Source organism: Pinus tabuliformis, chromosome 1_2 (genome assembly GCF_031772625.1).
Source record: "Pinus tabuliformis cultivar Carrire ecotype Pingquan chromosome 1_2, CPIR1, whole genome shotgun sequence".
NCBI classification, from domain to species: domain Eukaryota; kingdom Viridiplantae; phylum Streptophyta; class Pinopsida; order Pinales; family Pinaceae; genus Pinus; species Pinus tabuliformis.
The window spans coordinates 961,868,472-961,880,709 of NC_142298.1; the positions used below are offsets into that span (position 1 = coordinate 961,868,472).

At 39.9% G+C, this 12,238-nt stretch overlaps 1 pseudogene; it reads right to left on the reverse strand.

Moving 5' to 3' along the window:
- Positions 1-7,531: 7,531 nt before the first annotated feature.
- Positions 7,532-8,707, reverse strand: LOC149209181 (GDSL esterase/lipase At4g10955 pseudogene; annotated as a pseudogene).
- Between the last annotated feature and the right edge of the window lie 3,531 nt (positions 8,708-12,238).

The window sequence follows — 12,238 nt, forward strand, 5'->3', positions numbered from 1 at the left end:
CATGGAACGAGTAAAAACAAAAAAAAAGGTTTTATCGTGCTTTTTTTTGTGGTTGACTATAAAATGAAATGGGAGAAGCAGTGGCGCCAGTGTGTGTGAAATTTCAAGGCACAGCAATGTGAATGCAAGCAGCGCGATGGTTGAATGGAAATAGGGATAACTCGTAGCAGCCGAAAAACCAAGGGAGATGCACAACAGTGCATAGTTTTGGGTTGACTTTTTGTGATGAGACTCGAGGTTTGCACAGCAGTGCAATATGTGAATGAAAAACAAAACGGAGACGAGTATTGTATAATGCTAAGGCGAATATGGCACAACAGTGCATAGAATGATGCGTGGTGTGTATACTGCACAGGGTTTCGAACCAAAAGAAAACCAGATTGAAATGTAAGTTTTTTTTGTCGGTTACCCAAACGAAAGGGGAAGCAAGACGTTATGGGGTCAGAAATCCTTTTGGTAAATGTAATGTAAATTTTACTGCATATGTAAAATTTTATTTTTACTGCAGTATATGTAAAAAGGGCTTTTACAGCAGTAAAAGAAAAAGAGATTTTTACACACCAGCAGTGTAAAAATTCTCAGGAGGAGACAGAGCTTCTTTTTGTTGGTTGAAATTTTTTTTGGTAAATCCCTCTCAGTAAAAGAGGATGAAGTTTGTATAAGGCATTATATTTTTAATGAATACAAATCTTTGTGTGGGTATGTAATACTCTGTCCTCAATTTTTTTTAAGCTTCCCTGTGCAAAAGATCCTGTGGAGAGAGGAAACAGAGCATTGCCTCTGTGGAGTTTATTTTGTTTGTTTTTGGGATTTTACCAGAAAAATCCCCAACAGTGGTATCAGAGCTAGATCAGGCTCTTTGAAGTGTCAAAGAAGCTGAATGAAAGATTCTTGTTGCAGCTGAAAAAACTTCTCCAGCAGTGTGAAGTCTCAGGCAAAAGAACCTAGGTATTCCTCAAAGTTTTTTCTGTGTTGCTGTTGAAGAAACAGTGAGTCATTTTAAAAACACAGTCAGCTATTTTAAGAATAGTTAAGAATGGCAAGGTCAAAGAAGAAAGCCTCCAATTCTCCTAAGGTTGTGTCTCCCGCTTCTATTAAAATAGAAGACAATCTACTTGAAAGCATTCTATTTGAGGCTTCAAAGTTTAATGGAAATTTTGATATGTGGGAAATAAAAATGAGGGCTGTCTTACAGTCTCAAGGGATTGAAATCTGGGAATCAGTGATTGATGATAGCAAGAAGGATAAAGAATCCAAGGAGTATAATGCACAAGCAGCAAAAATAATCTTGGATGGACTGCCTGATTCTGTGAAGAAGAATCTAGGAAAATATTCATCAGCAAAGGAGATATGGGACAGACTTCATGACCTTCATGCAAAGGGAGCACTGACCATGACCATCAGTCAAGAAGAAAATTCTGAACCCATCATAGAAGCTGAAAGTGAGAAGATTGACCTCATCAAACTTCAAGTAAAAGAATGGGATGAAGAGCTCGTCAAGCTTAAGAAGGAGCTTGATCAATGCAAGAGGAAACATCATGAAGAAGTCATATCCATGACAAATCAGTTGAATAAAGCAAAGAAGCAGGAAGATGCCTTGTTAAGTCAACTTGAACAAAGGCACAAGAGAGTGAATAAGCTTATAGAAGAGATTGGACAGTACAAGGCAGAGGTCTCCTCCCTTAAGTCTGAATTACAAGAAGCTAGGAAGCAGGCACAAGAAGCTAAAAAGAAAATGGAGAGCAGTCAATTAGAAATCTCCAAAATGAAGACAAATATCATTTCTCTTAAAATAGTAGCAGCTGAAGCTACTCGTAGCAAAGAAGAAACTGAGGAACAACTTGCAAAGAAGAATAATGAGTGTGAAAGATTGGAAGAAGAGATTGTCCTCCTCAGGAAAAAGGTTGAAGGGATGAACAAAATCATGAAGAGCTCTCAAGCCTTGGATGACATGCTCAGCTATCACAGATCTCCATCTGATAAATCAGGACTTGGGTATGTAGGTGAACCTTCAAACAAGAATGAAAATGCTTTAAGCAAAGGAGATGTGAAGAAGCCAGAAAGAAATTGTGATGCTCCTAGTTCCAGCAAAGGCAATGGGAAAGATCAAGGCTACAATAGAAGAAATCCTACTCCAAGTAGAAAACCAGCTCCAAGAAGAAATGTAGCTGATGTCAAAGAGGCAAGATGCAATGGTTATCATCAAAGGATCTCAAGGCAGCAAAGCTTCAGAAGTACATCAAGGAAACCTCCATCTCCCAGGTACCAAAGTTCATTTTTTGGTTATTGTTATGCTTGCTCAAACTTTGGTCATATGGCAAAAAACTGTAGAGCATTTCATAGAGATAGATGTTGTAGTCTCCGACAATCTCCAAGAAACAATTTTACAAGAAGAAATCATGAAATCTTATTCATGAACAATGTAGAATGTTTCAAGTGTCATAACATTGGGCATATGGCACGTGATTGTAACTTAAGATGGGCTCCTATGCAAGCTAGACCCACACAAAAGAAGAAAGTTACACAAGTATGGAGAAGGAAGGAAATACAGCCTGAAAGCCCCTTGAGCTCCCTAGTTGATCTAAGTTTCTTTTGAGAAAACTTTGCTGAAAGAAAACAATGCATACAGTTAAGGGGGAGCCTGTAATTATTGATCATTATTGCTGAACTGTTTTAACAATCATTCTTTGATGAAGATCTTGTTATAGGGGAGAGATATGGAATTAAATCTGCCATAAAAGCAGAAAAAAAATCTGCAGGGCATGGAGATTGCGTGGAGGATGTATTGCAGTGCAGCAGAGCGCAAATGAATTTTTTTTTGTTGTTAATCCCTCTGAAATGTAATATGCAGCAGTGTTGAAAAATGTAATTTTTTTTATCACATATGCAATGCAATATGCACAGAAGTGCATAAAGAAAAACAGGGGCAGCGTATATTTTTAATGCACATGGGATGAATGAGAATGTGTGTGGCAGCAGAAAAACGAAAGGAATTGCACAGCAGTGCATTGTGTAAATAAAAAAAATGAAGACGAAGATTGTGTGAAGCAAGGGTGTAAAAAGGAACAGGGGCAGCCCGTGTTAATTTTTTTTGTGTGGAGAATGAAGCGCAGCAGCGTGAGGATGATTTCTTTTTATATGCAAGTAATGCAGAGTAAAGAGTTAGTGTATGGGCACAGCAGTGTGATGAAATGAAATACGCACAACAGTGCAAATTGCAGAGGCAACGCAGCAGCGAATAAAAACCCAGGGGAGATAGAGTCTATGGTTATGGGTATGGACAGCAGTACGTAAGAAAAAGGCAGCAGCGTGATGGCAAGAAGGAGAAGCACAGCAGTGCGAAAAAAATGAAACCAAAGCAAGAGAGGTGCAGCAGCGTGAAGAAAAGTTTTCCCATTGTGAAGAAGGGAAGCACGCATAAGTGCACAAGTGAAGAATTCTCACACAGCAGTGTGAATGTGAGAAAGGGAAGGCGCAGCAATACATATGTAAGAATTTTTTTTATTAACGCACAGCAATGCAGAGTTTGTAAAGAAATGTAAGTGAAGTGCAGCAACACAATAAGCAAGTAGTGAAACGCACAACAATGCAGGTGTAGACGCAGTAGCGTGGAGCAGACACATCAGTGTGGGGTAGACGCAGCAAAGAAGATGGCACAACAGTGCAGCAGAGAATATGCAGCAACATAAAAGAACAATGTAATGGGTATGCACAACAATGCAATGAATGTTTTGTTTTGGAACTGCACTTGAAGCAGTCATTTGGTGAAACCCTCTGTTAAAGAGGAAGGTGCTTTTCAGCACAGTGTCATGGTGAATCCCTCTGTCAAGAGGAAGATGCTTTTCAGCATAGTGTGGTGAATCCCTCTGTCAAGAGGAAGGTGCTCTTCAGCACAGTCTCAAGTGAATCCCTCTGCTAAGAGGAAGACAACTTTGATTGTTTGTGGAACTGCATCAGAAGCAGTGTTGGTGAATCCCTCTATGTGAGGAAGATGTCTTTGTAATAGCAGTGTTGGTGAATCCCTCTATGTGAGGAAGATGTCTTTGTAACAGCAGTGTTGGTGAATCCCTCTATGTGAGGAAGTGTTTGGGTATAACTGAATGCCCAGCAGTTGAAATTAAAGGGGAGTGTTGGAATGTTAATTCCAACTGCAGGCTGCAGGCGGACGTGGGCAGCGACGGATGCCGACTCAGCAAGCACAATGACGGGAGCACAAAACCGTTCAGCAAACCCGCCTGAAATTTTTCGGACCACTTTCTGGCAAAGGCATTTTCCGGCTAATTGAACCCAATGCAATAAAATTTGGGCACGCGTCCCACCCCATACGTTAGCATACGTAATATTTCGGGAGGTAAAGTTCAACATTAAAGTGGCTCCCGATATTTTTGTCAGCCGTCCGATGCAGCTCATCGTTCTCCGCCGTCGATTGCTTCAAACCTGCATACGAGCAAGAAATTAAATGCCTTGCGTGGAGTGAATTGAAACTTTCAGTTTGACCGCTGACTTGTCAGTAAAAGAATTGATCGCCATGCTGAGAATTAAATGGCATTCGTAAATAGTTGGTGAAATTTTAATTTTTGATGTTTTATATTTGGTCACGGGAGCATGGCTTAAATTATTAAAAAAATACATCATGTATAATTTTGGTTTTGGGTTCATTCATATGAAGAGTGAAAAACAAAATGGTTCGCTGTTGTAATATGTTTTTCCATTAGCACATGGAATGAGTAAAAACAAAAAAAAGGTTTTATCGTGCTTTTTTTTGTGGTTGACTATAAAATGAAATGGGAGAAGCAGTGGCGCCAGTGTGTGTGAAATTTCAAGGCACAGCAATGTGAATGCAAGCAGCGCGATGGTTGAATGGAAATAGGGATAACTCGTAGCAGCCGAAAAACCAAGGGAGATGCACAGCAGTGCATAGTTTTGGGTTGACTTTTTGTGATGAGACTCGAGGTTTGCACAGCAGTGCAATATGTGAATGAAAAACAAAACGGAGACGAGCAGTGCAATATGTGAATGAAAAACAAAACGGAGACGAGTATTGTATAATGCTAAGGCGAATATGGCACAACAGTGCATAGAATGATGCGTGGTGTGTATACTGCACAGGGTTTCGAACCAAAAGAAAACCAGATTGAAATGTAAGTTTTTTTTGTTGGTTGCCCAAACGAATGGGAAGCAAGACGTTATGGTGTGAGAAATCCTTTTGGTAAATGTAATGTAAATTTTACTGCATATGTAAAATTTTATTTTTACTGTAGTATATGTAAAAAGGGCTTTTACAGCAGTAAAAGAAAAAGAGATTTTTACACACTAGCAGTGTAAAAATTCTCAGGAGGAGACAGAGCTTCTTTTTGTTGGTTGAAATTTTTTTTCTTAAATCCCTCTCAGTAAAAGAGGATGAAGTTTGTATAAGGCATTATATTTTTAATGAATACAAATCTTTGTGTGGGTATGTAATACTCTGTCTTCAATTTTTTTTAAGCTTCCCTGTGCAAAAGATCCTGTGGAGAGAGGAAACAGAGCATTGCCTCTGTGAAGTTTATTTTATTTGTTTTTGGGATTTTACCAGAAAAATCCCCAACACTTAAATTCTGTTTAATTTTTCTAACAATTTTCCAACACAGCGCACAAGAAGTCCTCAGTACCTACGTTCCTTCATTCAATTATTTTTTCTCATTGAACTCCATTCCTTAAATTTCTAAAAGAAGATAATAGAAATTGTAAACTCAACCCTTTATGAGAGGTGAAGGTTGAAGGTTCACATATTTCGATGTGAATATGACTTTATTTTTGTAATCAGATGCGAATATATCTATAGTGGGGAGGATATAAATTAACATTTTGACCGACGGACGGAGGATATTAATCACATATATGTGTTTGTTTGTACTGTTAAATCCTTAGGAATGGGAAAAACAATTCGGTGGCAGAACTATGAATGGTTTTATGCTTCAAAATTTTCTTAGAAAATGGTGAGAGTAAACATATCAGGGATATGATGTAAGTGGTTGTGAAGAACGAGTAGAAAACGTTGTTTTGTCTAATACATCATTCAACAAATCAAAGAATAACCGATTTAATTTATATATGATTTGTTTTCTCTTGCTAATTAAGCACATTAAAATCATTATTTATTTTAACCATTTATGTGATTTATCTCACTCCATAACTTTACAAATAATTTTGGTAATATGCATGGATTCTTCACCAAGCACGACCAAAGCAAATTGCAATATATGGTTGCGTAAAGCAGGAGAAAAACGTGCAAACGCACGAAGTATGTGAGATACGTATGAGGTACACATTTAAAATAACTTCGCATAGTTGTATTTTTTTATTTTTAAATTTCCCCGTCTCGCGATAGAGCTGTATTTTGTTTTACCGTTACGCTATCGCGTTGACATTTTAGAATATTTTTTTAACTTGACTTCTAGGGTTTTAGGGAATGGGTCCCGTCAGTTATCTTCAATTTTATATAGATTGTAAATTTTGGAGAGGGAAAAAGTTAATTGTTTGATTCTGAGATATTTTTCAGTGAAAATCATATGGAGTATCATTTGTCGACGCGTTTCGAATCAACTAGTGTGGTTCATTGTCAAACCAACTAGTGTGGTTAATTGTAGGACAAGTAGAAGAAACAGATCCAGCGTAGCATGGTAAGCGTAGCATGCTAAATAGTCGAAACCAACAAGTAGAAGAAACAGATCCAGCTTAGCATGCTAAATAGTCTGAGCGGAGCGTCCAACAGCTAACTAGACCAACGGATAAGACTAAGGTCAAAATTATTACATTAATTTAATTAGTAAGATTAATTGTTTGATTTTATTTAGATCGAATGTTTTGAAAAGAGTTAATTGTTTGATTTTATTTAGATCGTAGATTTTGGAAGGTTTTGAAACTTGGATAGAGAAAAAGTTAATTATGTAATTTTCAATTGTGAAATATTTTAAAAACTGCAATTTATTTAAGTTTAGTTGAATTGAAAAGAACTGCTATTCCTATTTGAATGGCAGATTTTCCAATATCAGACATGAAAGAATCCATTTCTGCCCGTCTCAAACATGTTAGACATGAAACAAATCATTTTTGTCTATTAGATTTTGAAATATTTTAAAATTTACAACCTATCTAAATTTAGCTAGAAAAACTATCATCTTGCAGATTTTCCATTATTTCAAACATGCCAGATAAAAAAAGTTAACTGTTTTGAGAGTTTTTGCTTAAAAAAAGTCTCTCAAGCATGTCGAACAGAAGAGAATTTAACTATTTGAACTTGCATTTACTTGACTTCGCCTATAAAAATTTTGAAATAACGTCTTCAATGCAACAATGGCTATCAACAGCAGGCAACAAAACACTTGTATCAGGACATGACACTGCATAACTTCTAATAATATTGGGCCTAGTACTTCCAGATCTAGTTCCATCTGCATCACGAATATAGAGACTACAGTACATCACAATTTACCCTGTTATAAACCAGGCAGCGTACAGGCATGGCCGAGGCATTTGCTTTGGCCTCCGCGTTTTATTTCGAGTGTTCCGGGCCTTCGCTAATCCTGCATTCGCTGCACTGGATTTTGAGATCCGGTGCCCACCACTGATGAATCCCGTGAGCCCTTTTGAAATCCGGCGCCGGGACCAAACTGATCGTAAGCCTCGCGGAGGGAATGCGATGCAAGGCCTTCGATTCTACACCGACGGCGGACAGAACCAATTCGCCGATGGAAAGCCTCGCAGCGCTGCCGCCGCCGATTTGCCGCATCATCTTCTGGTTAGTGAAATAGGCAACGTAAGCGGAACAGATATCGTCCCTCGGATTAACGTAGAGGCAGGGAAGCCACGCGCGGAGGGCGAAGAATGCATTTTGTGATTCGATGCGGCTGTGCTTGTCTTTCAGCGCCGCCGCTAGCCCCGCCGCCACCAGGCTGCGGGCGACGTGCAGGCCGTGCTTGACCTTGTCGTTGCTGATTCTGTTCACAGGAGCCGAGCTGAACGGCGGGTTGAAGAGATGGGCTTCCAGGAACTGTCCTTCTTCGGCTATCCGTCTCCCCACGAGTAACGCCATGGCCGCCCCGAGAGAATGCCCAGCGATCCACACGTTCTCCTATCCGCTGTCGCACACGCATTTCTTCACCGCGTTGAACGCTGCCCTAAACCGGGCGGTCGTGTGCAGTCCGTTTTTAAGTATCTGTAGATCCAGTTTTAGGTCGCCGGCGAAGGTGCCCGATTTGGGTATTGTTCCCCTGAAGGCTACCACGATCTTGGGTGCGCCGGCTGGCCGGAACGGTGATCGCGCTGCCTTCCTGCTCCACTTGTACACGGCGCCGAAGATGGAGCCACCCTCGTCTACATCCACCAGTGGGTAAACTAGCTTGAAGTTGAAGAAACTCCACCACTTCTCCGCCAGAGCGTCCCGGCCAAGCCTGCCGGCTTGGCGGTCGCGTTCCTGTATGCACGTTCCCTGCACCAGACTGGCCGCTACGCATCGCCTGTGATTGGAATCGCACCTGCATTTGAAAAATACGAATTAATGAATCTAGACAGACCAAATATCATTGAATTTGGTAAGAAGCCTTCAGCGCATAAGTTAATGAACAAAAACGCGGGGTGATTGTAGTCGTTCGTGCGAACGTTCTTACCAGTCAATGTTAGTGAGATGACAAGGCCCTGAGAGCTCGAAGCTCTGGCGCTCGTTTGCCATTTTCTTGGACCTCGAATTAGCAGAGAAAATTCTATGGCCATGGCATTAACAGTCGTCCATTTTGATAGCATGATGAGGCCGCGGAATCTGGAAGACTGGGTTCGCTTTGGACTGTTTCGGTAATTTTCTGAGCGTTTACCTAATAATATAAATTTCATCAAATCTTATTCGCCCACTGTGGAGTTTGAAGAGCGCGGTAACACATGTCGGGATCACTTTTTTTGATTGCAAGTGGAGATTCCGACTTCAATGCGCCTCCGTCTCCGACTCCCACTCCGCACTTAAAAGGAAATGAAAGTGGACGCAGGCGTAATCCATCCTGAAGTGAAAGAGGACTTAGAATTTTATGAAGAGGACTGAAGTGAACAATATTTTAGAATTTTATGAATCGAAGTGAATTCAAGCAATTAATGTCTTTTTTTTGTTGAGCCATTTTTAAATATTTCCAAAATACACATTACAATTAAATTGAAAATTTTATTTCAAAATTATATCTTTTTACATTCCGTTCTGATATATAGTAAATGTCTTTTATGCTTTGGTAAATTAGAATATAATATTTTAGCATGGCTTAAAGATTCCTGAATGGCTTATATATATATATATATATATATACATATAAATCTAACAAAAACCAAACAAACAAACAATCTTACATCATTCCCATGGATCAGGATATCCTTATTAGTTAGATCATGTCTAAAGAGGGATACACTTACAGGGTTAGCCGGATCTTCTTTCGAAACCTGATATACGAATCAATCAAGCAATTAGATTATGTGAGAGCCAGAACATTGAGTAGAGCGTACTACAGGGATGGTGGGATTGACCGATAGAGCGTAGTACATGGGTGGTGGGATTGATCGATAGGAGCCTCTAGTGGGAGGCATGTCTCGAGGTCAGACTCTCCACTTGCAAATAATAAAAATAAAGAAAGATGCTCTTCAATTCTAATATGGGACTCAAATCAACCTGCAATATCAAATTGGCGAATCCCTCTACATTATAATACTGAGCTTGACCACGTATTAATTTAAAGGGTAAACATTCAGAAAAACCGTTGTATTTAGTTTCTGCCTTCAGAAAAACGTTCAGAAAAGCTGTATCGAACAAATGGGTGGCTGCATGGTTATTATTAAAAGGTAAGTTCTCATACTGGTCCTTTTACTTAGGGAGGTGACCATCTAATTCTGGTTACCGATTCGACGGCGAAGAAAATGGCAAGCGAACCTGAGATCTTGGAGCTTTCAGAGCCTCCCTTTCTCACCAACATACATTTGTAAGAATGTTCATACAACTGACTGAAATCTCACGTTATTTGAATTTCTATTCAATAATTCATCTGCTGCACAGACAGCAAATCGACGACGGCTACATTGCAGACCTCGCGCCAGATTTAAAGAGGGAGTGCTGGATTCATCAGTAAGCGCCAGATTTCAGAATCCGGTACAACGAATTCAGGATTTACGGAGCCCCGGGCTTCTTGAAATAAAATAAGGATGAAGAAGCAAGTGCCCTTGAGGTGCCAGGTTTTTAACCGGGTAAATTGTGTTAAAATAATTAATTACTCCCGCATTAAGAAGTTGGTTCAGAATCCGGTGCAGCGAATTCAGGATTTACGACGCCCCGGGCTTCTTGAAATAAAATAAGGATGCCGGAGCAAGTGGCCCTTCGGGTGCCAGTTGGTTGCCAGGTTTTTAACAAGGTATATTGTGTTGAAATAATTAATTACTCTTGCATTGAAAAAAATGGTTAAAATTAGAGGGTTAGTTCACTAACTTAAGTTAACGCAAGTCGAACTAAGTCATAGTCGAACCAGTGAAATTATAGTCGAATTTGATGTGTGGTTAAATACTCCTCACCATGTTCATTGTAACTACGTGATCAATTGAAGAGTTGCAACCCGTGTTATTGTGTGTGTAAATTTTGTTATTTTGTTTCTTTCCTACTCTGCCTTTCCAACAAACTGGTATGAGAGTCCAGGAAGGAATACAAATTTGTAGAGCCAAAAAATCAATAAGAAGAAGGAAGTGAAGAAGGTTGAATTTTTTTTTTTTAATTGCATTGTAAAATCGCACAACTGTCATTATGAGGGATGGAAAATACACATGGTAGTTGTGGGGAGTTTCTGTGTAACCCACAAATACCCTAAATTCTATTGTCAACTCTATTTTCTTCCTTGATTCTTTGGAGACATGGCAATAGACAAAGGCTGGAAAATACACATGGTAGTTGTGGGGAGTTTCTGTGTAACCCACAAATACCCTAAATTCTATTGTCAACTCTATCTTCTTCCTTGATTCTTTGGAGACATGGCAATAGACAAAGGTTCCAAAGATCCTGAATTGCAATACATCCAACTTCTTCCCCGAGAAAGCCTCCTTTAGTGTGATCATGCCAAGAATCCGATAAGGACTCCTGTTCTGCAAATAGACCGTTGTGTTGCATGCTTCAATGCACAAGTGGAAAGGTGGGATTTGGTCATGCAACATCGTCTGTGCTACTCCCACAATGCTCCGGTTCTTCGATTGATTGTGGATTGTGGGGTGTGGTCAATGTTCATCGAATGCCTTCTTTTGCACATAATTTTTTGAGCTTATTCGAAACGTACTCACCTCCATTATCGCTCATGAGAGTCTTCACCTTCTTGCCCATTTCTTTCTCCACCAGTGCTTTGAACTCTAAGAAATTGGAAAAAGTCTCATCCTTCTTCCACATGAAGAAGATCCAACACTTCCACAAATAGTCATCAATAAAGATAACAAAATACGTGTGCCTAGCAGTGGAGGCTATCGAGAAAGGTCCACAAACATCAAAGTGGATCCTTTCAAGCACTGCATGTGCTCTATAGTCCTGATCATGGAAAGTGGCTTTTGTCTACTTCCCCAAGGTGCACCCTTTACATGTGTCCTACTACTCTAGTGCTCCTTTGGGGATACATGTGGTAATCTGTTGCATGATCTTCAAAATGCCATGATGCAAATGGCTAAATCTTCTATTCCAAAGTTCGACGATATTGCGACTCTGCACCTTCTCTGTTTTTGTGCTCAATCCTGCATAATCCTCCATGTCTAGCTTGTAGAGGTTCTTCACACGAACCCTGATCTGCTTCACCTGTCCCATGGCTATGTATCTCAAGAATGTCTTTCCTTTGTTGAAGATCACATCATAGCCATGGTCTTCCAAAACTGCAACAGAGATAAGATTCTTCTTTAGACCCTAACAAACATCACATCCTAAAGTTTGAGAGGGGAGTTTGACCCCCTCTGAAAGGTGACTATACCAATCCCAATCTCATTGTACCTTCCATCATCTCCCATATCAATGTGCATTGGGAGATCCTTTTCCTCCAGATCACTAAAAATATCTCTATTCGCCATCATATGGAACGAGGCATTGCTATCAAGGTACCGCACACTTCCCATCACTGTGTTGGACATGCATGCAATGAGAGTAAAATCAAGCTCGAACTGTGAAGCCAAGGATTCACCCACTGCTCCTCTTATGGTCTTCTTGCTTTCCTTCTTGTGT